Source organism: Ixodes scapularis, unplaced genomic scaffold, assembly GCF_016920785.2.
Source record: "Ixodes scapularis isolate PalLabHiFi unplaced genomic scaffold, ASM1692078v2 PGA_scaffold5__190_contigs__length_132052651, whole genome shotgun sequence".
Classification (NCBI taxonomy): domain Eukaryota; kingdom Metazoa; phylum Arthropoda; class Arachnida; order Ixodida; family Ixodidae; genus Ixodes; species Ixodes scapularis.
Genome location: NW_024609880.1, coordinates 102,287,410 through 102,306,092, shown reverse-complemented (window position 1 = coordinate 102,306,092; position 18,683 = coordinate 102,287,410). Strand labels below are relative to the sequence as shown.

The following is an 18,683-nucleotide window of genomic DNA, read 5'->3' as shown; positions in this document are numbered from 1 at the left end:
AAACTGCCCTCCCAGAAGGGGAAAGGGGGGGGGGGTCGACTTTGTTTGGAACGCCCCCGTCGCCCCCCCTTGCTTGGGGATTCGGCACGGTGGGAGCATGTGATTGCTGGGAGGCGAAGCGTCTGCCCATACACTAGGTCTGCGGCAGTGCATTCCAAGTTTGACTTAGGGTGCTTCTCAGGCCTTGTCACGATGGGAAGTAGTGTGCTCAAGTCGTTGGAGTCGTGCGATTTTAGTGCGGCCCTCAACGTTCGACGAAACCTTTCCACCAGGCCGTTGGCAGTGGGATTGTACGCTGGGGTATTAATGTGAGATTTTCGGACGAGTTCCATAAGTTCTTAAAACAGCTTCGACTCGAATTTTGTACCTCGGTCTGAATAAACAGATGATATATGATACACGATTGAGCAGGAAATAAACAAGAAGGCTGGCCCCACCCCCTTGTTTATTAGGGGGGCGGGGCCAGCCCCGACCAATCACAGGGCCGCAGTGCCTCTGTCCTCCCTCCCATCCCAGGGACCAATGACAGGTCATGGGCGTTGGCCAGTGACCAATCGGAGCTCGCCCGGGTCCCGCCCCCCGAGGTACGCGTGTGACCTCAAACCGTAGACCTTAAACCTCAAACCACGAGCGTGGTTGACCAGGTGTTGACAGCTGTGGTCATCATCTGATAACAACAACCTCAAACCTCAGACCTCAAAGCACAAGCGTGCTTGACCAGGTGTTGACAGCTGCGGTCATCATCTGATAACAATCACAGGATCCGAGCTTCGTACGACAGAGGGCGCTATAGGACTTGAATTGCGGCGCTCAGGGCGTCTCACGTGTGATGTCACGGGGTTCGAGCAGCGTCCAACAGAGGGCGCGTCGCTCCGGTGACATGACGTCACGTGTTTCGAATTTGAATCACTGGACGGTAAATGCATTGTAATCACTTAAAAAAGACTCCACGGCCGGAAGGGAATTGACCTCTCTACCTTGGGCACAGCAGCCCGACACTCTACACCCTGAGCTACGAGCACATTGCTTCCGAGACCGCTCAAGTCGTCTTAGTTGTTCGTGTGTGTGCGATTCAGATCACGTGATGTCCCGCGCGCTACTTGGCTTTTGTAATACGGTGAAAAACAGGATGCGTCATTGCCGCAGGTCATGAGACCATGGTCGTGTCACGTTGCTCGTCTTCCTACCACGTGATTTCGTGCGCGCGCGATTCAAACGATGCTCGCGAACTCGTAGCCTCGTGGCGCACCCTTAGCTGTTGCAAATGGGGTCTTTGACCCGCTGAATTTCGGCGTCATGTGACGGTCCCAAATAGCAGCAGCTGGGTCCCGCTAAATTGGTGTGAATGTAAAATTTTGAAGCTCGCGGACCGTGATTGATGTTGATCCTGCGTAAAGCTCTAAAGTGGCCCTGTTAAAATTCGGGGCAAGCTCGTAAAACTTTGCAAAGACCCAGCGAATTTCGGGAATAGGGGCCTTCTAGTGTTCAAATTGTGAAGTGGCCCTCGTCAAAATTGGGTGCCATCTGGTGGTAAAAGCTTCGACCCGCTATAAATTTTGGGCGTCATGTGAATGTCCCAATTAGCACCAGCTGGGTGCCGCTAAATTAGGGGTGAGGTCACGGTAAAACTTTGAAGCTGGCGGACCCTGTTAATTGTTGGGCCAACGTAAAGCTTTGAAGTGAACCTGCCTGATTTTGCGGCCCAGCACAGTCTTGAAGCACACAGACCATGCCGGACCCAGTGATTTTTTTTTAATTTTTTGGATAGACACCATCTAGTGTTAGAGCTTTGAAGAGTTAAATGCTGAAATTGCTGACATCTAGTGGTAAAAGCTTCGAAATGGAAGAACACGAATTTTACCCGATGCTCGCGGGAAATCATTGCACGCGTCCCTGGTTTCGTGGAACGTTCGCGTGCGACGAGATTGGTCAAGAGACAGCGTCACCCGGTCTTTACGTAGTGAATACGCCACCGAGGTCTTCGTTCGGTTAACACTGGGTTCTTTTCTACGAATGCCCAAAGGACAAGGCAATTATACTCGGTTGCAAGCTAAGAACAATCTTTTAGCTCCACCCACAAGCGCATTGCGCCCATCTGAAGTGCCTCCACCGTCGAGAAAGTAGTTCGCTAGCAACGTTGCTTTTTCTTCCTCCAGGAAACGTGTCTTAAACTACTACTATATTTATTTATTTCATTCAGGACATTTAAATAAGTTAGAATACGTTTTTGTCAACGAAATAGCTGTTTGGTAAAGAAAGAAAGTCATGTACAATGTACCGTCTTCCCAATTCATTTTCTGTCCAAGATACTGTCTAACATACCGTCTTCCAGCTCTCAGCAGTGCTAAGCCTTGCGCCCGCTTCGAAATTTTCGTTGGCGATAGCGTCGCTGGATTCTCACGTTGTCGCTCAAAAACTGCTGCAAACGCAAGTCGATACCATTAAAATTTTGTGGCGTAAAATCGGGCACGTAAAACACGATGCAAAAAAGCAGAATAATTGTCATGAGAAACTAGCGTCGCGTTGCTAAGGCCAGCAGCCATGTTGAGCTTTTTTTTTTTTTTCAAAAGGATCGCGATTGGCCCACGGAATCGTGACGTCATGAAAACGATTGGCTGGCGTTTCTCGGCGTAGGATTACATTTTCCTCTGAGAGGCATTTCCGTTTTTTTCTTAGCTTGCAACCGACTATAGTTATTTTGACAGTTTCGGAATGATTCCGATTCACGGGAAATTTCACGACTTCATCGGAGACGCAGCGGCTTTCTTCTACACCAAGAGAAAAATTCAAGGGACTCTGTCTCACACGTGCGCACTTAGTACACTCTATACGTGGGTGCGCGCCTGTGTTGCGGTGTACCGCTTCGCGAATGCATCCAAGCTTTCTCGTCGAGCGACTACCGACTGAACGACACACACATTTCCATGCTCGTGCGCAAGCAATTTCCTTCTCCCTCTTTAGAGCTCTCCTGCTGCTCCGCTCTGTAACCTGATATCCAAATAAAGCCACACAAAAAGAACACAAAGCGAGGATGGACCTTTTTCTTTTTTTTTTTTTTATTCAATATGCATGCATCTAAGATATTCTCGAGACATGGAGTAACATATGGCGCGCGACAGCTCTTTATACAACTATCAAACACTTGGAGAAAAACAAAAAAAAAACAACCACGGGCTACATAAAAATGGCTTTTTAGAATACCCTCTGTACACACATCACACACACACACACACACACACACACACACACAAATACATCAGCTTCAAATGAAAAAAAAGAAAAAAGCACTCACGAGAGGCTCCAATGCCCGAAAGGAAGAGTTGAAACGCCGTCAGAGTCGATGAAGCGCTTGTTGTCAAACGGGTTGAGCCCTATCTTCTCCACGACAAGAGTCTTGTTCTCGCACAACTTACGTGCGATATTTCGCTGAGTGATCTTGTGCAGAGTTTGTTGCTCGAGAGTTTGAACGTACAGCTCGTAGGTTAGCTTACGGGACTCGCACCTTTTCACTCCTTTCGCCCTCGCGTAGTGCTCTCGGGAGGCTAGTTCCATCGAATAGAGTTTGGGTTTTAAACAAACAAATCCAAGAATGTGATCTTTTGGGAGCTCGTTTTTGAACACTCCTAGTTTCATTTTGGTTGCGGGAGAGAACAAGGGGTGATCGGCTGGGTACCCAGAAGTATCCAGGTGAGTTTCGGCAAGGGTCGCGAGCTTCGAGTCTACATCCGGGTCGGTGATTTGGAGGATGAACGAGTCCGTGTCGCTGCACGCTGCGCGAGCGTCGGTAAAACGCGCCTGACCTGCTTGTACAAAAATTCGTACATGACCAGTTTGGACACCTCTAGGATATAGAGAAGCCCGCGTACACGGGTTTGTTCAACTATAGGGTTCTCTGGGAAAACTGAAAGATCGCCACGGTCGGGCTAATTGCCGCAAACTGTCTGAGGTTAGGTTTCTGCAGTTTTTTCAGCACTTCCTCCTCGCTCACACTTAGGACAACGTTATTGTACTGACGTGGGTTTTCGATAGTCTTGCCAGAAATCGAATTCATAATGAGCTTAGATAGGTTCTTTTGAAAGGCATTTGTCGCCTGATTTGAGAGGTTGTGGTTAAAGTCGATGAAATCTTTAAGAAATGCCCTCTGCGAAAACTTTAATACGCAATGAATGACCTTTAGTTTTAAGCCCAACTCCAGATACAGCTTCAGATTTCGGTAGTGGATAACGTAATTGCGTTTCGGGTGAAAGGTGAGAAGCAGCTTTCGCTCAGACTCTCGCTGGAATAGGTGAAATTTTTTGACGAGCGCTTTTGGATAGGGTAAGAGCCATTCGAGCGGGACTCTTCGTTTCTCGGGAGCCAGGGCAAAGTCCGCGTGCGAATCGTGTAGTTCCCGAGGGTAGCCGAAGTCCACCTCTAAAATGTAACCCTCGGGCGCGTCGTCGGGAACCTGCTGGAAGTGGAGAGCGTCGATTTACTCGCGGTCTAGCCCGCGAAGTTCTGCGCATGGAAGGGATTGTCGCATAGTGGATGCGAACAGGCCGTTCACGTCGAGGTCTAAAATTTGAGAAACCGCCGTGTTCGGATCGAAAAATGCGGTTCCTGGCACGTTAGCCCTCGTGTTGCGAATGGCACATTGAACGATTCCTCCTCGCAGACCCGCTTCGATGAAGAGATACGCATCCACGTCGCCGAGCAGCTCCAGTTTCACCCCTGTTTGTTTAAGTGCGCAGGCGAGACTGAGCGCGGTGAGGAAAACGTAGTGTAACGGATCGAGCTCGTGCGTGTCTAAAGTCCATTTCCTGAAATTTTGGAACACGTCGGCGAGAAGTAGGCAGTCGAGATGTAGGTAGCAGTCACTGTATTCACCTAGGCTTCTGAAATTAAATGTTTCAAAGACGGTTTGGGCGTGACGGTGGTCCTCCTCTGAAATTTGGCTGTCGTTAAGCTTGTTGTAAAACGACCCGGGCGTCGGTAGCTCGGGCTCGCGGTAAGCCTCGAAACTGGTCACGTAGTCGTAGGGAAATACGCGTTTCCGCGTCAGAAGCTCGACGTGCTGCGGAAAAGCCTGCTTTAGACAGCACAACGCTCTCCACTTCCAGCAGGTTCCCGACGACGCGCCCGAAGGTTACATCTTAGAGGTGGACCTTGACTACCCTCGGGAACTACACGACTCGCACGCGGACTTTCCCCTGGCTCCCGAGAAATGAGGAGTCCCGCTCGAATGGCTTTCACCCTATCAAAAAGCGCTCGTCGAAAAATTTCCCCTACCCCAGCGAGAGTCTGAGCAAAAGGTGCTTCTCACCTTTTACCCGAAACGCAATTACATTATCAACTACCGAAATCTCAAGCTGTATCTGGAGTTGTGCTTAAAACTAAAGGTCATTCATATCCTTTTGAAATTTTTGCAGAGGGCATTTCTTAAAGATTTCATCGACTTTAACCACAACCTCCGAAAACAGGCGACAAATGCCTTTCAAAAGAACCTATCTAAGCTCATTATGAATTCGATTGATGGCAAGACTATCGAAACCCCACGTCAGTACAATAACGTTGTCATTAGTGTGAGCGAGGAGGAAGTGCTGAAAAACCTGCAGAAACCTAACCTCAGACAGTTTGCGGCAATCAGCCCGGCCGTGGTGATCTTTCAGTTTTCCCAGAGGACCCTATAGTTGAACAAACCCGGGTACGCGGGCTTCTCTATCCTAGAGATGTCCAAACTGGTCATGTACGAATTTTTCTACACGCAGGCCAGGCGCGTTTTCCACGACGCTCACGCAGCGTACAGCGACACGGACTCGTTCATCCTCCAAATCACCCATCCCGATGTAGACTCGAAGCTCGCGACCCTTGCCGAAACTCAGCTGGATACTTCTGGGTACCCAGCCGATCACACCTTGTTCTTTCCCGCAAAAAAATGAAACTAGGAGTGTTCAAAAACGAGCTCCCAAAAGATCACATTCTTGGATTTGTTTGTTTAAAACCCAAACTCTATTCGATGGAACTAGCCTCCCGAGAGCACAACGTGAGGGCGAAAAGAGTGAAAAGGTGCGAGTCGAGTCCCGTAAGCTAACCTGCGAGCTGTACGTTCAAACTCTAGAGCAATAAACTCTGCACAAGATCACGCAGCGGACTATCGCACGTAATTTGTGCGAAAACAAGACTCTTGTCGTGGAGGAGATAGGACTCAACCCGTTTGACAACAAGCGCTTCATCGACTCTGACGGCGTTTCAACTCTTCCTTTCGGACATTAAAGACTCTCGTGAAAAGCTTTTTTTTTTCATTTCAAGCTGATGTATTTGTGTGTGTGTGTGTGTAAAGAGTGTATTGTAAAGAGCCATTTTTATGTAGCGCGAGGTTTTTCTTTGTTTTTCACCAAGTGCTTGATATTTGTATAAAGAGCTGTCGCGCGCCATATGTTTCTCCATGTCTCGAGAATATCTTATATGCATGCATATTGAATAAAAAAAGAAAAAGATCCATCCTCGCTTTGTGTTCTTTTTGTGTGGCTTTATTTGGATATCAGGTTACAGAGTTACAGAGCAGAGCAGCAGGAGAGCTTTAAAGTGGGAGAAGGAAATTGCTTGCGCACGAGCATGGAAATGTGTGTGTCGTTCCGTCAGTAGTCGCTCGACGAGAAAGCTTGGATGCATTCGCGGAGCGGTACACCGCAACACAGGCGCGCACCCACGTATAGACAGTACTAAGTGCGCACGTGTGAGACAGAGTCCCTTGAATTCTTCTCTTGGCGTAGAAGAAAGCCGCTGCGTCTCCGATGAAGTCGTGAAATTTCCCGTAAATCGAAATCATTCCGAAACTGTCAAAATAACTAATTGCCTTGTCCTTTGGGCATACGTAGAAAAGAACCCAGTGTTCACCGAACGAAGACCTCGGTGCCGTATTCACTACGTAAAGACCGGGTGACGCTGTCTCTTGACCAATCTCGTCGCACGCGAACGTTCCACGAAACCAGGGACGCGTGCAATGATTTCCCGCGAACATTGGGTAAAATTCGTGTTCTTCCAGTTCGAAGCTTTTACCACTAGATGTCAGCAATTTTAGCATTTAACTCTTCAAAGCTCTAACACGAGATGGTGTCTATCCAAAAAATTAAAAAAAATCAATGGGTCCGGCATGGTCTGTGTGCTTCAAGACTGTGCTGGTCCGCAAAATTAGGCAAGTTCACTTCAAAGCTTTACGTTGGCCCAACAATTAACACGGTCCGTAAGCTTCAGAGTTTTACCGCGACCTCACCCCCAATTTAGCGGCGCCCAGCTGGTGCTAATTGGGACCTTCACATGACACCCAAAATTTACAGCGGGTCGAAGCTTTTACCACCAGACGGCACCCAATTTTGACGAGGACCACTTCACAATTTGAACACTAGATGCCCCCATTCCCAAAACTCGCTGGGTCTTTGGAAAGTTTTACGACCTTGCTCCAAATTTTGACAGGGCCACTTTAAAGCTTTACGCAGGATCAACATCAATCACGGTCCGCGAGCTTCAAAATTTTACGTTCACCCCAATTTAGTGGGACCCAGGTGCTGCAATTTGGGACCGTCTCAGATGACGCCGAAATTTAGCGAGTCGATGACCCCATTTGCAACAGGTAAGGGGGCGGCACGAGGCTACCAGTTCGCGAGCATCGTTTGAATCGCGCACGCGCAAAATCACGTGAGAGGAAGACGAGCAACGTCACACGACCATGGTCACATGACCTGCGGCAATGACGCATCCTGTTTTTAACCGTATTACAAAAGCCAAGTAGCACGCGGGCTGCTGTGCGCCAGGTAGAGAGGTCGATTCCCAGGCGGCCGCGGATCCTTTTTTATCTAATAGAAGGGGCATTTACCACGCAGAGATTCAAATTCAAAACACGTGACCGTCATGTGACTGGACCGCAGCGCCCTCTGTCGGACGCAGATCGAACCCTGTGACATCACACGTGAGACGCCCTGAGCGCCGCATGGATGGATGGATGGATGAATGCGGCTGAGCTCTTTTACTTACTTACATACCCTCAAGGCCCTGGGGGCGTTACAGATGGGGGTGAGTGAAAAAAAAAAAAAAAACAGCAACAAACAGTAATAGAAGACATTATAAGTCACGGGTCACTTTCGCAAAAATAATTAGTAACAGCACTTTTAAACACATCTTTGGATCGGGCGGTAGCTTACGCCACCTAGCCATTTTGTTTTACCATTTAAGCTTTGAATATTTAAATGTGAAATCTATATTCACTCCGCACTGCAAAGAAAGTGGGGCTATAAAACCCCCTTGCCATCACTTAATGAGAAAATACCGAGTTTTCCCTCGCTTTCTGCCACCATTCACTTAATCTTTGCTTGGTAATCTCTACAGTCTTGAAATCCACTCTCCCTTCACTGTCTCTAAAACCCAATGACTTTATTAAATTCATGTTGTCTTCGGTAGGCATAGGGTGAAGCCCTTTACAGTAGATTATCAAGTGCTCAGCCGTCTCGTCCTCCTCTCCACAAGCAGTGCACACTGTATCCATTTCCTGGTACCTCGCTCTGTATGTTCTGGTTCGCAGAACACCCGTCCTCGCCTCAAACAACCATGAGCTTCCCCTAGAATTGTCATATATGCTTTCTTTGGTAATAACTGTTTTGTTTATTCTATAGCTTTCCAGAGCCGTCTTTGTCTGCATTCCGTCTAGCCACCGATGTCTTTCTGTGGCCTTAACTTTCTTCTTAACTGAGACCTGCTCTTTCGTATCTCCACTATAGCCTAAAAAATTTATTCTTAGTTTCCTAGTGCGCTGTCTCCACTTTGTGTCTATGCTCCTCATGTATAAATAGCTGAAAACCTTTCGTGCCCATTGGTCCCCCATCCATCTGCCTCAACCGATTCTTGCTCATCGCTTCCCTGCTCTCAAAAGACGCCCATCCCATGTCTCCTTGTACTCCCTGGTTTGGCGTTTTGCAATGTGCCCCGAAGCCAGCCTACCTACTCCGCGCTGTTTTATTTCTAGTCTTGCATGCACTTTGGATTTCATGCATAGCACTGCGTTTCCAAAAGTCAAGCCAGGGAACATGACCCCCTTTCCAAATCTCTCTCACCACCTCATACCTGTTTTAATTCAAAGTGCTCTATTTTTCCTCACAGCTGCATTTCTGTTGCCCTTACCTATTATGTACTTTTCATGCTCACTGAGATATTCTGCACCGTCACATATCCATACTCCTAGATACTTGTATTTACTAGCTCTCTCAACTGTAATATTTTGTATTTTCAACCTCTCAACTTCATCATTGTTAAAAATCGTGACTGCTGATTTTTCACTACTGAATTCTAAACCTAATTCCTCTCCTTCCTTACCACACATGCTCATTAATTCCTGCAACTCTGTCCTGTTGTTAGCCATTAGTACAATATCATCCGCATACATCAATCCCAGTAAGGATTGCTGAATTTTCTCGGCCTAGCTTACTGTACGAAAGGTCGAATCCAAGCCCATTCTTCTCTAGTCTATCCTCCAATCCTCTCAAATACAACATAAACAGCAAAGGCGATAACGGGCACCCCTGCCTAATGCCTCGTCTTATCTATATTTTCCCCGTCGCCTTTCCTTCCCATGTTATAATCGCCTTATTATCTTTGTAAATGTTCCTTAATATGGGACTGTTAGTTTTTCATCTAGGTTTAAGCTCTCCACTATGTCCCACAGGTTCCTTTGGTTCACATTGTCATAATCACCCTTGATATCCAGAAATGCCAGCCAGAGCTCTCTGTTCTGTTTTTGCGCTATTTCTATACACTGTGTTAGAGAAAATATATTGTCCTCCAACCTTCTTTGTTTCCGAAACCCGTTCTTTAACTCGCCCAGTACGCCCTCGCAATCTACTTACTCCTCCAGTCTGTTCTTTATGATTCGCATTACCAACCTGTAAATAACTGGTGTCACGGTTATGGGACAATAATTCCTAACATCAGACTTATCTCCCTCTCCCTTATATATCATACTCATCCTACTAAGCCTACATTCATCTGGAATATTTCCTTTTGTTATCATAGTGCTCACTACCTCCCTTAGTTTTGCCTTAAATTTAGGACCCACATTCTTCACCAGCTTGATTGGGATCCCATCTGTTCCTGTCGATGTGCCACTAGGGACTCTTCGTTCCGCCTTTTCCCATTCTCTTTGTCAAAAATCCGCGATGTCACAAGCTGGACTGCTACTTCCTTCGGTTCTCCTATCTTCCACATGTACCCGTTCCCGAAATTTCTCCTCCATCACTGCTCCCATATATCGTATCGCATCATCTCCCTCTAATTTATCTCCCTGATGCGAGAGTATGAACCTCTGTCTAGCTTGCGTCGTTTCACCGAGTGAGTTCAAGTGCTCCCAAAACTTCTTAGCTGCGTTTCATCTTTCTTGCTTACATTACTCATCCATTCCTCGACCTTTCTCTGAATTTTCGCATTGATCAAACTGGATGCCTCTCGGCGACATGTTATAAAAGTGTCCCATTTTCTCTTTGCTTCCGTTTCTGAATCCCCACTGCGCTTGGAATACCTGTTTTCTCTAGAGGCTTCTTGACGTTTTTGTAACGCTTGCTTCACTTCTTTGTCCCACCAGCTTTTTGGTCTATGTCCTTGCTTCCTCTTTTGTTTGCTCTGAACTTTGTCTAGTTCCAGAGCAAAACGCCTGGTTAGGCTCTCATAGGTCCAATCTGTATACTATTGCCCTGAAACTGCTTCCTCTATTCTCTTAGCAACTATTTCCAACTCTTTGTCGCTGTAGAAAATTTGCTTTGAATTATGTTGAATAGTTTCAGCATTTACTTCTCTGGCAAAATTCAGCTTAATACGCTTGTGATCACTACCAAGACTTTTGGAATCATCTTCATCTATTTTCATTACTTGTAACTTACAATATATTTTGTGTGACATGAGTACATAATCTATAGTTGAATGTAGATTACCAGTTTCCCACGTTATGTGCCCGTCGCATTTCTGACTGGTATTACATAAAACTAAGTCATGTTTTTCTACCAGTTCTAGTAATATGATTTCAGTTGAGTCCGTATACCCATCCCGACCCTCGATATGGGCATTTATGTCTCCCATAATAATTATTTCAGAACCTTCCCCTAGCTCAATAATGTCTCTTGATATGCAATCAATCATTTTTCTGTTTTCCTCTTTAGCACCTGTCCCTGTCCATAAGTAAACAACTCCAAGGACTGTTGATTCCCCAGCGACTTTTCCTTTTAGCCACAAATGTTCAGCGCACTCCTTTCTAATCCTTTGAAAGTTCATATTCTTCCTAATAAGTGCTCCAATTCCACCTCCCTTCCTCGTTCTTCCCATTTTGTTGCATTGTTCCCACACATAGTCCGGGATGCAAGGTGGCTGCTCTATGTCTCTGAGATGTGTTTCCACAAACCCATACAGCATTAAATCCTTCTTTCTTAGTTTCTCCTCTACCTCTTCCCATTTTAACCTATTTCTACCACCGTGCATGTTAATGTATCGAATGTCTGATTGTGCTGTTTGTTTATACCTGTTCTTACGTTTTCTCCTCTCTTTAACCCTGGGTACCTCTCCTGACTTTGTTGGGTTTTCAGTTACTTCAATGCCCCCAGGGCCCTCGGTCCCCTAAAAAAAGCAGTCACCGTGCGGCCCATCCTATCCCCCACCTTGTAACCCGTGGCCTCACTGTAGTGAATGCCATTTGCAAAAGGGCGGGAGCCAGCCTCGTACACTTCCCTGTTTACTTCCATTACGTCGTACTGAAGCTGTCGACTCATACCCTAATTACTTTGTTGGCCTCGACAACCCTCCTCTCCGCTGCCCCGGACTGCCCCCAAACTTATGGAATGATGCACACAACCACGTGCACATTCTCTGACACGTCCCTCAGCTTACGCATTCCCACGTTTAGCTGCTTTCCAAGGTTCTGTCTCCTACCCTTGAGCACATCCTTAAGCCCCGCATGAACTATTACTAGGTTCCTTCCCTCCCTGTTATCCCACACTCCCTCACGTGCTGCGGTCATAGCATCCAACATACACTTCCCTGGCTGGACCTCTACGGTTACCCTCTGGTCTCCCTTCACCCTGTTATGCACACCCCTCTTAACCCGTGCTACGTTAGAGCCCCCACTACCAGTACCCTAGATCCCCCTGATACCTGCGCGCCTTTCTCCTGCGACTCATCTCCTGTCACCTGACTGCCCGACGCCTGCTGCTCGAAGGCGCCATTGAGCTGAGTGTCACTCAGCTCTCCAGCGCCGTCGAGCCCGCCAGCCAACAGGCTGAACTCCCGACCACCAGTGACCCCAGCCTGCAGACTGGCGGTTCGTCCCGCTAGAACTGACACTTCCTCCTTTCTTCCCTCGCTACTCTCACTCGCTCAAATTACCCCTTCCAGGCGCTCTACCCTACTGTCACACTCCCTCTTACGCTCTTCTAATCCCGCCATCCATACTTCCCCCAGCTCTTCCGCCTGCTTCTCGAGGCCGACCCTCTGCTCCCTCTCATTAGTAAGCTGCCTAGTCAGCTCCTCAACTTGGGCCTCGGGACCCACCCGCTTCTCTTTTTCTACCTTAAGCTGGGCCTCAATCTCCCGAATTCTACTTTTCCATTCCCCAGTTACCTGCTGAAGCTTCACACAAAGCCGACACTCGAAACTCATCCCCGCCGCCTCCTCCAGACTCTCGAAACCCGTCTTCTTTAGGTAACACCACCTTCCACACCCCTCGCACTGCATAAACTCGTCCCCACCCTTGTCATGCCGACCCAAATCTAGACCCATGTCCATACCGGGAACAAACCGTCCCTTCGCGCCAAAACTTCAAACAGAGCCTACTAACTTCAACTGCTGCTGTTCAAACCGGTTCAAACCTAATACTGCTATAATACGCAATTCAAGTCCTATAGCGCCCTCTGTCGGACGAAGCTCGGACCCTGTGACATCACGTGGTTGTTATCAGATGATGGCTACAGCTGTCAACACACACACGAACAACTAAGACGACTTAAGCGGTCTGCGAAGCAATGTGGTCGTAGCTCAGGGGTAGAGTGTCGGGCTGCTGCAAGGAGAGAGGTCGATTCCCAGCCGGCCGCGGAGCCTTTTTTAAGCGATTAAAATGAATTTACCACCCAGCGATTCAAATTCAAAACACGTGACCGTCATGTGACCGGAGCGCAGCGCCCTCTGTTGGACGCAGCTCGAACCCTGTGACATCACACGTGAGACGCCCTGAGCGCCGCAATTCAAGTGTGTGACCCTGTGACATCACGTGGTTGTTATCAGATGATGACCACAGCTGTCAACACCTGGTCAACCACGCTTGAAGTTTGAGGTCGGAGGTTTGAGGTCACACGCGTACCTCGGGGGGTGGGACCCGGGCGAGCTCCGTCATTGGTCCTGCCCTGTCATTGGTCCCTGGGATGAGAGAGAGGGAAGAGGCCCCGCCCTGCGGCTCTGTGATTGGCCGGGGCTGGCCCCGCCCCCCTAATAAACAAGGGGGTGGGGCCAGCCCCCTCGTTTATATCCTGCTCAATCGTGTATCATATAACACTACTATGCTGGGCCAGGGAAGTGTGATATCCAACCGTCGACGAGAGTCTTCGCATTGTCTACAATGGGGAACGCCTCCGACCAGCGTGTGATTCTTTCAATGCACGTAGGCCTATATGGCTTCGTGAGATGTTGGTAAAGGGCCGACAATATCCACGTGAAAATTGTCAAAACGAGCGGTGGTAGTGTGCATTGCAGCGAAAGGTGCAAAACTGTGTCGTTTGACCTTAGATCACTGGCATTGCAGGCACGTACCGACCCGCTCGCGCACATCTTTATTCATCACTTGCCAAGTGCAGCGTTGAGCCATGAAGTGCTGGGTCGCTCGGATGTCGGTAAGCGAAAGGCTGTGAGACGAATTGAAAATCGGCCGCCGGAAAGTAGGAGGTACCATCGGTCGGGGTGAGCCAATGGACATGTCACAGATGTCTGTTGCATCGCAACATGGCAGTGACACGTCTCGCAGGCCAAGGTGCTGGATACATATGTCAGTCTGTGGACCTCTTGGTCGCCTCGTTGAGCTGAGGCTGAAGTGACAAAATCCACAGCGCTGGCAATGGTGTTGCGACAAGGTGTCCGAGGAAAAGCATCAGCAGCAGAGTGGTAGTGCCCTTGAAGTGGCGGATGTCACTAGTGAACTCAGCGATGAACGAAATATGCCAGCTTTCCCGAGGGGAGAGACGGCTGTGTGTGACTTGAAGTACGTAAGGAGCGGCTTGGGGTCGGCGAGGATGGGAAAATTCCGAACCCTCCCAGTAGTGCCGAAAATGCTTGATGTTGAGGTATACTTGCCAAAGAGATCTCGACCGAGGGTACTGTAGCGGGTCCCCTCTGGTGCTAGTTCCTTGGAAAAACTCCAAGGGGCTTCCAATGTCCATCAGCAAGCTGCAGTAGTACTCCACCGACAGCGAGATCTGTGGCATCCGTCATCACGCAGAGAGGCACCAGCAGGTAGATGTGCTAACAGTGCAGCTTCTGCTAGCAATGACTTGATCACAACAGGGCTCGGCAGTATCGCGATACAAATGTATTGCGATAGTATCTTACAGATACTCTCGAGTATCAGTATCTTTGTATCGAGATACATTCGAAAAATGTATTTGTATGTCAGTAGTAATATACATTTAAGATGTATCGCTTGTATCGCGATACTTTGCCATACTTAGGTATCTCGTTACATTTGTAGTCCTTTTTATGATAAATTTAAGATATAAAACTACCTGTTTGGTGCAAGCTGCTTCGTTGTTTATAATATGACCCCGCCATATAACATAATCCATCTCAATCACCAGCATAAAAAAATAACCATGGGTTTAGAAAAGAATACGGGCAAGAACAACAAAATCAGCTCCACTTACAAAGCCCTCCACTCTTTAAAGTTTTGCAGAGAACGCAAGTCCTGTTGCACTATCTCCCTACACAATGGGTGACTCAGAAGCTTATAATACGGAAGTTTGAGATGTGACCTCACTGCAAAACAGGATTCATATCAGACAGATGCCTTTTTCAAGCATGGTGCGCAGTCTTTACCTTCCTGCAACTGAGTATGTGGTTCAACGGTAGTGACATGTTTTCTTTAGCTGCATTAAAGAGATTGTCCGGTCAAATTTTGTATTTGAGAAAACAATTGAATATCACTGTTATTGCCTTGAGAGGAATCCTAGGTGCAATATCTGAATTTTATATGCCCCTTTGCATAAGTAATCGAATTTATACTGCTCTAATCACATCCTAGCGTAGATGCTGCTTTCGTTGGCAACACTGAGGCTCTGACGTCACAGAACGCAAAGCGAGCATACCCGTCTCGTCGTTTACCTGCGAGTGAACGCCGCAGCGTGCTTCGTTTTTGTTGTTGCGCTCGATTTGTTTCGTGGATGGGTGAGTCTTTTGTGGCGCGGTTGGGTGCCACAACCACCGGGCAGCACATGCGAGCCAAAACGTGACGTTCCACACTTTTCCGCTAGATGTGCAAAGACGAGCAAAATGGATGGTCGCCGTGCGAAGGGACTGAGTTCCCGTCAAGATCGAGATACCGCTTATGCAGTAATCATCTCACAGAAGAGAGCTACGAGCTGAGCTCTAACCGGACAGAAGGCTCGTAAACTGAGGTGTGATGCTGTGTCAACGATATTCAACGCCGTCCACCCACTCCTCGCCCGAATCGGATCAATTGGTTTGATTATGCAGCGAAATTGAAACCAACAGCTAAGCCATCTGGAAGCGATGCCAAAAGTTGTAGTTAGCACGCGTGAAGCCAGATTCTGTTTGACATGTGTGTGAAAATGGAGCGGGGCTACGATTCGCCAAGCTCATCCAAGTGCCGACATGCATTTGAACGATTCGCCTTTTACCGTTGACCCACGGACATCGCCTCCCAGGGAACGACCCGCAGCCTCATCACCGATCCAGGGGATCCGCCGATTCGATATGTGTACCCAGATGCCGCTTCAAGTACCTACGCATGCCGCTTCAGAGGCAAAATCTGATTCCTTTGCTTTGCAAGCGCTCCTAGTTCGATCGGTGGCCATCGCAGTTGTGTTTGCGCGAAACGACATAATTTTGTTCAAAGCTTATGGCTATTTTCGAGTAATATCCTGCTAAAAGGCGTGAATCTTTTTGCACACGGTAGGGAACTCCATTAAAAGAACCGTATTTCAGTAGGGTACAGCCTAAGAGGCTATTGTTCGAAAGAAAATACAAGACATCCATCGACCCCCACGTGCTATCGCGACCATCTGACAAACCTTTGCGCTTTGTGCCGTCACGCAGCAGCTACGGATGTCAGCCATTGACACTGGCGAAATTCGGGGTGCAGTTTCGTACATCCGCTCATGAATGTTTTCGTTAATAAGGGGAGATCATATATCAAAATAAAAATGACGATTGTCTACATCAAGGCTCCCTCAATGTAACGAGCGCACAAACTTAAGTACTTTCGGTTTCCACCGGACAATCCCTTTAATGATCAATAAAGAGTTCGAGGTAAGGGGTACAGCATAAAATTTAACGAAAAAGCAGCAGAAGCATAAATTACCACTCAAAATCGCCACGAACTACACCCTCCCCACCCAGCACCGTTCGGAAACAAATGCATTGCTATAAGTATCTGTATCTGTATTCCGGAATACTTTTTTGGTGGTTTTTCAGAAGTATCTCAGGGATATTCCGTAACATAAAAGACAAACGAGTCTCAGTATTTGTATTTTGGGCCTTAAAATACATGTATCTTAGTATTTGTATTCCCGAATACTTTTTGGAGTATCTCTGCCCAGCCTTCAACCGCAAGGAACACCTCCGCTGCATCTGAAGACCATTTTAAAGACGAAGAGTCACGTCGATTTCCCTTCAGGGCATCATTCAGGGGCCACAGAGCAGTTCCGCAGTGCAGTAAAAACCGCCGAAAAAAATTCACAAGTCCAAGGAACTCGCAAAGCTCCCTGCGCGATGTTCGCGTAGGTAAGTTCTTGACCACACTGACCTTTCTTGGAAGTGGGCGGATGCAGTGATTTCCTTACACACACCCTAGGGGAAGTGTACACCCCCCGTTCTTTTTCTGAAGCCCCCCCCCCCTTTAGTTCGCCACGGCTCTATTGTCAATGCTCCTCCCCCCCCCCCCCCCCCCTAAAAAAATGAGGCACCCCCTTAAATTCAATTCCTGGGGAAACCCCTGGGCGGATGCCCTGGATGTTGACGTGGCGGCCATGAAACTCGAGCTCAGGAACGCCATGCTTGCATTTGGCCTTGCTGATGATGAGCCCGTTCTTCGCGAGGCACTGGAACAAGATCTCCGGATGTTCGAGATATTGGTCCGCGTCAGTGCTGGACACCAGGATGTCATCGGCGTAGGCGAAACAAAACGTCAGTCCACCGGTGACGCTGTCGACGAAGCGCTCAAATGTATGGGCAGCTTTACGAAGTTCAAAGGGCATCCCGACACGGTCGAACAGACCAAAAAGTGTGGCGATGGCTGTCATCGGTACGCGGGAATGTCCCCAGGGTATTCTGGTGGTATGCTTGGACCAGATCATTTTTTGCATATTTGTACCTTGTTTGAAATATACTACACGTATAACAGTAAATGTTGCTGTAGTATACACTTTAGTTTAGAGTTTATAGCATTCATGCTGCTCAGAATTATAATGTCACGTTCTTAAGAAGAAACCTGTGTACCTGCTTTGTAATGTGACCAGTAACTTTCCAGGCATATATAACATATTTTGTTACGAAAATAGCATAAGTTGCTATTCACGTAACTAATGGGAAACCATTCCCAAAAATGTATACCTGTGGAAGTGACTAAGAATGTACTCTTTTTCGAACAGCAGGGGCCAGGCTTCTTTGATGTCTAAAGCTGAGTGCTGGGGCCCACGTGAGTTCATGAAGGCTCTGATATGGACGTAGCACTGTTGCATGGCTTCTATTCAACGGGAAATGTCCTGCTCACTTGGGGCTTTTAATTCCTGGTTCATTAAGAACTTCGACGCTTCCACTACGTCCGGTATACAACACCTAGAGACTGGCTACCAGTCGAAGCAACCATAGGCGGAATGTGACGTTAGCCTCATTAGTTTCACAGTGCCTCCGACAAATGCCTCTGTGAGGCCCTTGTGCCCTTGCCAGTTGTTTTCAATCCTTCTCTCTAGCTTATAAGCTAGTGCAACCGAAGAAATTTAACCAGATGAGCTAGAACCGAGGGGTTCACCAACTGGTCCGGGGTACTTCTCTTCAATGTGGGTTGTGACGTTCCGAATGTCGCGTGCGGACGGCCGGCTCTTGGCTTTCTGCCACGCCGCTGCAGCCATACGGACCACTTCCTGCCGGTGCCTTGGAGACAGTGGTGCCCTTTTTGCAAGGCACCATTGACATCTTAGCTAAGTCTGTCCCAAGGAAGCTCCAGTCGTAGCGCAAAATCATGACGAGGTGATGGAACATCCTGCTACGAACCTGAAGACAAAATGAAAGTATTTATTTTATGGTGCTTATAAAAGTGGCAACAGAAAATACAAAATAGCTGTAGCAGTGGCAGGCCATTGTTTATCACGTATCATTTTGTTATTTTTGGGTAATTCTTGTATGGGCGAGTGCATTATCATTTACTACACTGTGTAAAAACAATCACCCTGCAATGGACC

The 18,683-nt window shown here is 47.8% G+C and overlaps 1 pseudogene; it reads right to left on the bottom strand.

Annotated features, from left to right (window-relative positions):
- Positions 1-3,288: 3,288 nt before the first annotated feature.
- On the bottom strand, positions 3,289-17,963 carry LOC120844896 (annotated as a pseudogene).
- Positions 17,964-18,683: the final 720 nt, after the last annotated feature.